Source organism: Plectropomus leopardus, chromosome 18, assembly GCF_026936395.1.
Source record: "Plectropomus leopardus strain MGB_pleo_1.0 chromosome 18, ASM2693639v1, whole genome shotgun sequence".
In the NCBI taxonomy this organism is placed as follows: Eukaryota; Metazoa; Chordata; class Actinopteri; order Perciformes; family Serranidae; genus Plectropomus; species Plectropomus leopardus.
In genome coordinates, this window is record NC_142193.1 from 31,350,166 (window position 1) to 31,359,772 (window position 9,607).

At 41.1% G+C, this 9,607-nt stretch overlaps 1 protein-coding gene across 1 annotated transcript in view; it reads right to left on the reverse strand.

Moving 5' to 3' along the window:
- Positions 1 to 5,632, reverse strand: part of hdac5 (histone deacetylase 5) — a 46,148-nt gene extending 40,516 nt beyond the window's left edge. Inside the window, exons 1-2 of the mRNA XM_088069310.1 lie at positions 5,431 to 5,632; positions 439 to 584 (exon numbers count right to left, since the gene is read on the reverse strand). The gene's annotated coding sequence lies outside the window, so the exon portion shown is untranslated. The remainder of the gene's footprint in view (positions 1 to 438; positions 585 to 5,430) is intronic.
- Between the last annotated feature and the right edge of the window lie 3,975 nt (positions 5,633 to 9,607).

Below are 9,607 nucleotides of genomic sequence, written 5' to 3' on the forward strand. Positions count from 1 at the left end.
CCTAAAAATGTCCTAAAATGCTAGAAATGTCCTAAAATCCTACAAATGTCCTTAAATCGTAGAAATGTCCTAAAATCCTAGAAATGTCCCAAAATCCTTGAAAGGTCCCAAAGTCCTACAAATGTCTTTAAATCCAAGAAATGTCCCCAAATGCTACAAAATGACCCAAAATCCTGTAAAGGTCTCAAAGTTCTAAAAACATTCTAACATCCAAGAAATGTCCTAAAACCTGAGAAACACGCATCAGGCTGCTGCTACTGGTCCCTGACCTTTAGTCACTGAGTGTCCCTGCATAAAGACATTCAGCCAAGTGACGTCATGTCCTTCATGTCTCAGCTCCCCCCCCCGTTCATATCAAAACCAGCATATCTGAGTCCAGTCACACCAGTATGAAGCGCAGCAGCTCTCTCAGAGACACGGACTGATGGAGGTTTCTACCTGAGGCGTGTGATGAGTTCATGAGTCCTTCCACTGCAAGGGTTAAAGTGGGTCCTCGGAGTCGGCCATGTGTTGGAGGACGGACGATGGGCAGGAGGACAGGTGAATCAGCGGACAGGTGAAGTTCTCCTCAACACCAGTTTCTCCTGCAAAAGACAAAATTTCAACATTTGTTATTCTCCTGCTTTTTCAAGAGGATACATTTATAACCGAAACCCGATAAATTATTAAACACGTTTCCATCGAATCTCCTGAGTGATTCGTTGTGTCGCACTATCACCGCGTCACAGCAGGACGAGCAGGAGAGGACGATTTAAACGTCAACGTCGCCGGCTGACGACAGAATTACATTTGTGTTCCAGGTGCTCTGGAATTAAAAAAATGAACTCAGGTAGAGTCGAAACTCAGAGTGAACCAACACACTGCTGCTCCTCTGACGCCACCTGCTGGACCTGTGTGTGTGTGTGTGTGTGTGTGTGTGTGTGTGTGTGTGTGTGTGTGTGTGTGAGAGTGTGTGTGAGTGTGTGAGAGAGAGGAAGAGGATACACAGACAAACGTCACAGGCTGTGACATCAGGACTAATTGACTTGAATGAGCGTGCGTGTGTGTGCGTGTGTGTGTGTGTGTGTGTTCGTGTCAGAGGTGAGGCTCAGGCTATTAAACTGTAATGTGATTTAAAGGACCATGTTTAGCTCTGAGTCCCCCCTCCAGACACACCCTGTGTTTCCACAACACACACACACATTTAACCCTCTTCAAAAGAAATCAAAATTGGAAATGTGCCTGGAATTGCAAAAGGTGTCAAAGGTAACAAGGAAATGATCTGAAAATGAGCTCAGTGGGAAATATTAGATATTACCAAAAAAAAAAAAAAACAGGGAAAAATGTCCCAAAAAACCCTACATTTATAATTCTTATAATAACATATCTTAAATTATGATACAACATATTTTTGATTTGGTTGAAGGAAATGTTAAACACATGATTATTAACATATTTGAAAAGGAGTGAGATAAGTACAAACTTGTTTTTTTACCACAAGACTTTTTTATGCCACTTGGAATTAAATTTAAGACTCATTTTTCCAGGAGCAAAAACTGAAGAATAAAAAACACGAACCCACATTAGTTACTTTAGACGAGGGAGAATTTTACCCAAATATTTATTGTGGCATAAACACAACTTTTTGGTGACATGAATGTCAGGGGCATTTGGTAAATTATTATTTTTTTGAGTACTATTTTTTAAACTCTTTATAACATCAGGAACTATTAATAACAGAAAAGCTGATTTCACATTTCTTTGATGGACCTTTTAGGACTCTTTTTGGATCTGCAGGATAAATAATGTTAATGTTAGGATAAACTATTACTGCACGGTAAAAACATAAATAAATAACTCAAGCAAAATTTGAGCTGAAATGTAAGATCTGAAAATAAATAAAACAATGTCAGATGAAACATTTAACCGTATAACGACCCTGGTCGGAGCGATGGATGTATGTTTAGTGGATGTTGCCTTTACAGCAGGCGGCTCTGATCCAACTCTCGGAAAAAGTCACAGGAAGTGCGCGTCCATGCAGCGCCTTGGCGGCGTGCCGTGGTAACAGTGTCAGAGCCCTCAGCAGATAATGGGATCAACTGCTGTGTGTGTGTGTGTGTGTGTGTGTGTGTGTGTGTGTGTGTGTGTGTCCGTGTGTGTGTGTGCTTACGTTATGGAGCTAACTAACTGTGACAGACTAACCTGCTGGCCAACTACTCCATTAAACTAATCACACACACACACATATATACACACACACACACACACACACACACACACACACCATTTCCATTTTGACATTTATAAAAACCTGCTGAGAAGACGCTCGTTCACGAGTATCTCGCTCCCTCATCTCCAACCATTATTGCTCTTATTATTTCTGAGTGTTTGATTTTTATTCTTTTTATTTGCTCATATACATTTTTACATTATTACACTCAAATTTATTTTCTTATTTTATTTGTTTATAATTTATTTTATTTTTTCGTATTCTGTAAAGCCAGAGGAGCTCTTTACATTCTGGTTGTTGTTATTATTAAAAGACATTTCTGAAGAAAATAAATGTAATAAAGTAGAAAGCAAAAACAGGAGCGTCCCTGCACAGAAACAAGAGAAGAAAGAAAAAAGGAAAAATAAAGAAACAGAAGCAGTTTGAGTCTTATGAGTCTCAACGTTGCCAAAGTATCAAGAAACAGAAATCTCTCTGTCTCTCTCCTTCTCTCTCTCTGCCTCCTCCTCCTCTTCACACCAAAATTTCCTAAAATACCTGGCCCCTCCCACTCTGGAGAGGAGCAGGAAGTGCTGCCTGGCAACCAGGGAGCTGGCTGCCGTGGTAACGGTTCACCTGAGCACCTCTTCCCTAAACAAACAGAGAGAGAGAGACAGACAGAGACAGAGACAGAGAGACAGACAGAGACAGAGAGACAGACAGAGACAGAGAGACAGAGAAAGAGAGAGAGAGAGACAGAGAAAGAGAGACAGACAGAGACAGAGAGAGACAAACAGAGACAGAGAGAGACAAACAGAGACAGAGACAGAGAGAGACAGAGACAGAGACAGAGAGAGACAGACAGACAGAGACAGAGACAGAGAGAGACAGACAGAGACAGAGACAGAGAGAGACAGAGAGAGACAAACAGAGACAGAGACAGAGAGAGACAGACAGAGACAGAGACAGAGAGAGACAGACAGAGACAGAGAGAGACAAACAGAGACAGAGACAGACAGAGATAGAGACAGAGAGACAGACAGAGACAGAGACAGACAGACAGACAGAGACAGAGAGACAGACAGAGACAGAGAGACAGACAGAGACAGACAGAGACAGAGAGAGACAGACAGAGACAGACAGAGACAGAGACAGACACAGAGAGAGACAGAGAGAAACAGAGACAGACACAGAGAGAGAGAGAGACAGAGACAGACACAGAAAGAGAGAGAGAGAGACAGAGACAGACAGAGACAGAGGGGTGTAGAGGCCGAGTGGCAGCCTGACTCCACACACACACACACACACACACACGTGTCAGACTGATCGTGAGTAAATCAATTATGATTAGCTGATAACAGCTGATAATAATATTAAAAATAATAATAATAATAATAATCAATCAGCTGACTGAGTCGCTCTGACAGAAAGGACTGCACATCACGGCCAAAATGACAATCATTTTGATCAATGTTGAAATCAAATTTAATTAATTAAAACATTTTGATTGTATTTTCACATTTAACCCTTTGAAACCTGAAAATTGGCCTGATTTCTTAAAAAAAAATCCTTAAGAGGGAATGACCCTATGAAAAAAAGTACCTAAAAATCATCACAATAAAACAAAAATGAAATGTAAAAAAGGAAAAATAATTCTTAAGAATTATGTTTAATAACAGTTATTATCAATAATATGTATTGGACATTTTTTCCCTAGCTCTTTTGAAAGTAATTTTCTAACCCAAGAAGAAGAAGGCAATGACCAATGAAACAAGACATGAAACAATCACCCCCAAAACAGCAAGAAATTAGCAAAACAAAAAAGTCCCAGTGGAGGATCCCCCGCACGCCCGGGCAGAAGTCCTCGCTTAGACACTAATGTCCTAACATCCTAGAAATCTGGGTGTCCAGCAGCTCAAATTACAATACAATACCCTTAAAATGCAAATCGCATAAATAGAATATAAAATTAATAAAGGTGAATTAATGTCTGAGAAAACACCCTAAACTTTGGGAAATGTCCTAAAATCTGGAAAATGTCTTAAAAACCTGAAATGTCCTAAAAAGCCTACACACATAAAATCCTAGAAATGTCCTTAAATCCTAGAAACTTCCTAAAATCTGAAAAATGTCCTAAAATTCAAGAAGTGTCCTATAATCCAAAAAATCTGAGAAATGTCCTAAAAACCTATAAATATCCTTAAAATCCTAGAAATGTTCAAAAGTCTGAGAAACTAAAATTTGGGACATTTCCCAAAATCCAAGAAACATCCTAAAATCCAAAACATGTCCTTAAAATTAAAAAATGTCCTAAAATCACAGAAGCATCCTAAAATCTGATACATGTCCTAAAATCCTAAAATCTGAGAAATGTCCTAAATCCTAGAAACATGTATGTATGTATGTATGTATGTCATTTGTCATTCTGTGAAAGTGGCCCCTGAGCAGAGAAAGCTGAGTATCTCCAAAATAAAACCTAAAACCAAACAGATTAGGAAAGAAAAATCTTTAAAACATTTATATCAGCCTTGAAACATCTGCTATATATATATATGTATATATATATATATATATATACACACACACACACACACACACACACACACTGGGGCGGGATGTTTGGCAGTTTAATACGAAACTTTATCGTCAAAAAAATCAGTGCACAAAGACACTGAACTTCAACGTGACTATAACAAAATATAAATTAGTCCAAACATCCTCTTATGGATTTTGTTTTTGTAAAAATAATAACTTTTCATGTCAGTTAGGACACACACTGATAGCGATATCTGTGACAGGCATGCTCCCACTTTCTGCACCACCTCCCTCCCCTCTGATAAATAACGAACAGTCCCTTGCAGAGGCTGTATGGTGCTTCTTGGTACTGTTTGTGGCTGCTGTGTCCGTCCCGTAAAGAGTTAATCTCAGTTAACTTTTTGACTGTTAGCAGTTAGCTGCCGAGTGAACACACACCGGCTCTCAGGTAGCTGGTGAGACAGGAAGCGGTTACCTGTCGGGTCAGTTAGCATGTTGTTAGCATGTTAGCCGCCTGCAGCTAGCTGTTAGCAGTTAGCTCGGTGTTTCTCAGTTAGCTTCAGTATCTGAGCACAAAATGTCACCTCTGTGTGTGTGTGTGTGTGTGTGTGTGTTTGTGCACGAGCCTCCGACTGTCCGCCGATCCGCTCCCACCACCGCGCACACACACTCACACTCACACGCACACGCGCGCACCGTGTCGGTACCGTGATGTCGGTGGTCCCGCGGGGTCGGTGGTCCTCCGGCTGCGGTCTCCGCCGAGGCTCGCTGTGTTTTTCCCGCCGCGGCTGGCGTCAGATGAAGCCGGAGCGGAGTTTGGGCTCCTGTCGGCTCCTCTCCTCCATATTTACGGTCTCTCTCTCTCCCACCAACAACAACACGACTGACGTCCTCCTCCTGCCACGTGACCAGTCTGCGCAGCTAAAAATAGACCCAACAGAAACCAGCGGAGTCACACACACACGCGCGCGCGCGCACACACACACACACACACAGCGCACTGTGTCTTCACACCCTCATGTTGTTTCAACCAAGGGACTGTTCGTTATTTGTGAGGAGAGAGAAGGAGGACAGGCAATTAAAATAACTTTTTAATAATAATAATGATAAATGATAATTTAATTTATTTTTTTGTTAGAGGGAGAGGCATGCAACTTTTAACGTCTGTATTCGTGTTTTGGGTTTTTCTATTAAAGAAAATATGGAACGCATGTTTTCCTATGTTTACATTTTTGGCAATTTATTTTGTTTTACTTTTTTGGTGATTTACAGTAATAAAAAATCAAATAAATTATTTTTGTAATCAATATATTTGGCTTAAAATAAAAAAAAAATAAAGAAAACATTTACAAAAAATTATGATTTTTTGTATTTTGGCATTTATTTTTCTTTGAACATTTTTGTTGTTTTTTATCAAAAAAGATTTACATAAAATAATGAATTTGTGTATTAATTTTTTTTATCATTTTGGATGATTTTAAAAACATTAAGCAATATTCGTCTCTTTAGAACTTTTTGTAGATTTCTTTCCTTTAAACATTTTTGGTGATTTTAAAAGTATGATTTTTTTTATTTTGAAATTCTTGGTGATTAAAAAAAAAGAAGATTTCTGGTTTTATCTTTGTTTTTTTTAAGAAAACGTGCCTTCCAAAGCTGCAGGCCCACAGAAATAAAAATCCATACATTTATAGACCAAATATATATATATATATATATATATATATATATATAGAGAGAGAGAGAGAGAGAGAGAGAGAGAGAGAGAGAGAGAGAGATAGCAGTTTCTCGCAAATATTTTTCATCTTTTTTTAATAATCTTTTAAATTCGCTTTTGTTTATTACGTTTTTTGTTAATTTCCTTACAAATTTTCACAAATTTCTTGCATACACTGTTCGCCTCACGTGCAATCATCATGGTATCTTCTTGCAAATTTTTGGGCCAGATCTTTTGAGGTTGTACGTCGCCTATTTTCCATGTTTTTGAATGAAATCCAGTCAATTTTCACAGCCGTCAAAGGGTTAATTGCAGCCTGCTGTATGACGGTGAGCACTGAGAGAGTCTCAGTGCAAACTGAGCACCAAACCTTCTTTACCGAGGAACAAAAATGCAAATTACATTGGAAAAACAGGCACTGCGCAACTGTGGAGGGAGACTCGAGCTTCAGTTTATCATCTGAGGTTTGACATAAAATATCTTTAAATTTAATGCAAACGGGTCGAAATAACTGTCAGAATTAACAATGAAAAGAGCTTCATTCCTTGTTTACAACAGAAGGAGAGGAGAAGAGAGGAGAGGAGGAATCATAGATGAAGCTATAAATATCTTCACTCTTTGCACAATGTGACTGCAAAACAGATAGATGAGGAGGAGGAGGAGGAGATGGGGGAAATGAGGGAGGAAGGTAAGAGAATGTGACAGAGCAGGGAGGATGGAGAGAAGATGGAGAGAAACAGGGAGAGATGAAGAAAAGGGAAAACGAAGGATTTATATTCTGCATGACGAGAGGAGGAAAAGAAGGAGGTGGAGGAGACGGAGAGAGTGGGAGACAGAAATAGAGAGAAAGAGAGAGAGCTATTCTGGTAATGATGTTGTTGCCATGGAGACGCTGTCCTCGGTACTCCACAGGTGCCTCGTGGGTATTTTTAAAGGACGCCAGTGATTGGTGGAGGTCTCTGGAACTGAGGACGGCTGATTGGTTGACAAAGGTGAAGGTCAAAGGTCGGCTCATCCGGCAGTCATCTGTAACGTCCGATGGTGTTCAGAGTCACGGGGAGGCTGACTCACCGGCTGCAGACTCTTCATCCACTATTTACACTCTCCCTCCTCCTGATATTTCTGTGCTTTTTTAAAATCTCCTTTGCTGCGAGAAATGACAACCTCCGAGGTGAAAATGGCGCGTTTAGACGAAGATTTGGGTTTTTGAGTCCTGCCTGCTGTGTTCCTGCAGTGAATTCTTGTAAAGATCTAAATCGAATAAATCGACCCGTTAAAGTCCAGAATCCGTCTCACAGGACTCGCATGCTTGGTGCTGATCGGTTATGTGTCACTGTTGACTTTTAACTCTGGCGGTGGCGTGCACTGGGGAAGGTCACTTCACCGATGCACCGATCCGTTCCACTTCGTAATAATGTTCTGCAAATCTTCAGCGAGTGGTCACGCAGTGCCGCTGTCGCTGACCTTCTGCGTCAGCGGTTTACTCTCCAGGATGCCGTGATGTCAACAAATGCACATGGTGGGATGGAGCAGCATGGTCCTTATGTTTACGCAGACCGTCACGATGGTCGGGATTAGGCAACAATGCCACGAAGTTTAGGTAAAAGTAGCACACGGTAAGAGCAAGGAAACCTCACATTCACACAGGAAGCAAACTCAGGATTCCTGCATTCCTCTTACATTACGTGGTCACCTGCAGCGTTATTACCTGATGCTGTCGTTAAGCGTTTCAGGTGCACACGAGCGGTTTTATCTGATCGCGTTGCATGTGAACGCGACCTCTGCCTTCTGGTTGTATGATGACCACGTCATCAGTTCGTCTGGTAGCGTTGTGAAGTGTGCTTCGAAAACCAGGTCGTTTAGCCAAAAGATGACCTTTTTCAACACGTTCGTACCTCAACTACCTCGCCTTCCTCATTTACGTATTATGCTCCAGGTGTCCTCCTGTGTCTTCTGTTGATGTTTCAGGATGATTGCTACATGATGTCAACACGAGGACATGGTGAGATGACGCTGCACGTGGTTATGTTTAGGCAACAAAAGCAACCAACCAACAACCAGGATGTCAGCGGGATGTCAACAAACACACATCAGCACGGGTGGCTAGAATTAGAGGAAGGAGGTACATCGTAAGGTGTAAAAAAAATCACATTCATATGTGAAATAACACCGGACTCCCAGGTGAAGTCTTCTTGAAAGTCCAGGGTTTGTTGGATCCCTCCTGTCTGCCCTGCAGGGACCTTCTGGCTCCTCATGTTACATCATTACTGGCAGCGTTTCAAACTGATGCTGTCCAGCGGTGTATCATACAGACATGAAAAGCAGCTTTTTGGCGTCGGGATCTTATGCCAAAAGCACTGCAAATGTGGCAGTACTTGACAACTTTGGAATGAGAACGAGCTGGATTTAATTAGTCATTGCTGGGTTTACAGACGCTTGTTAGCCCCAAATGAGAGTTTTTTTTTTTTTGTAGTGCCCTGGTGTTGTTTTTCCAGCAGGGATGGCGCCACAAAAAGCAAGTGTTTTTTACAGTCATCACTGTTTTCCAGCATTAATTATGCCTCAAAAACCAGTTATTCTAAGCTAAAACATGATCTTTTCCAAACCATAACCTGATGGTTTTGGTGCCCTAACATAAACACCGTAACCTCAGTGTTGTTTGAACGCAAAAATTTCAACATATCCGCTACATACTAACATGGAAATGATACATCATTGGTTTGTAGCAATTATCCTGGCAGTTGGGTTGCAAAAGATCACATGACCACTCAATTTGTGAAACCCACAGAGACTCAACTCTGCAGTTTCTCTCAGGGCACTGAGCATCTCAGCATTTTTCAGCTTGTTTTGGTTTTAGTTTACTGTCACAGCTCTGATTGGTGCAGCTGTTTCTAAAAGTTCAAACAAGTCCGCTGCAGCTACGTAGCAGCAGCAAACAGCGGACACACACAGTTACCAGCTATCTGGGGAACATTATGAGATTTCACATGGAAATTTATAAAACGACACTCCAGTGTTTCTTGAATTGTGACCTCATGCTGCAGAAGTGGGTGGATATAAAATCTCAGACTAACAGAAGCGTCACAGGTTCAAACCCACACAGGTGGGAAAGAAGTGTCCAGTCATCCTGAAGGAGGGCCAAAGACTGCAGGGCCCACTGCTGCCATTAA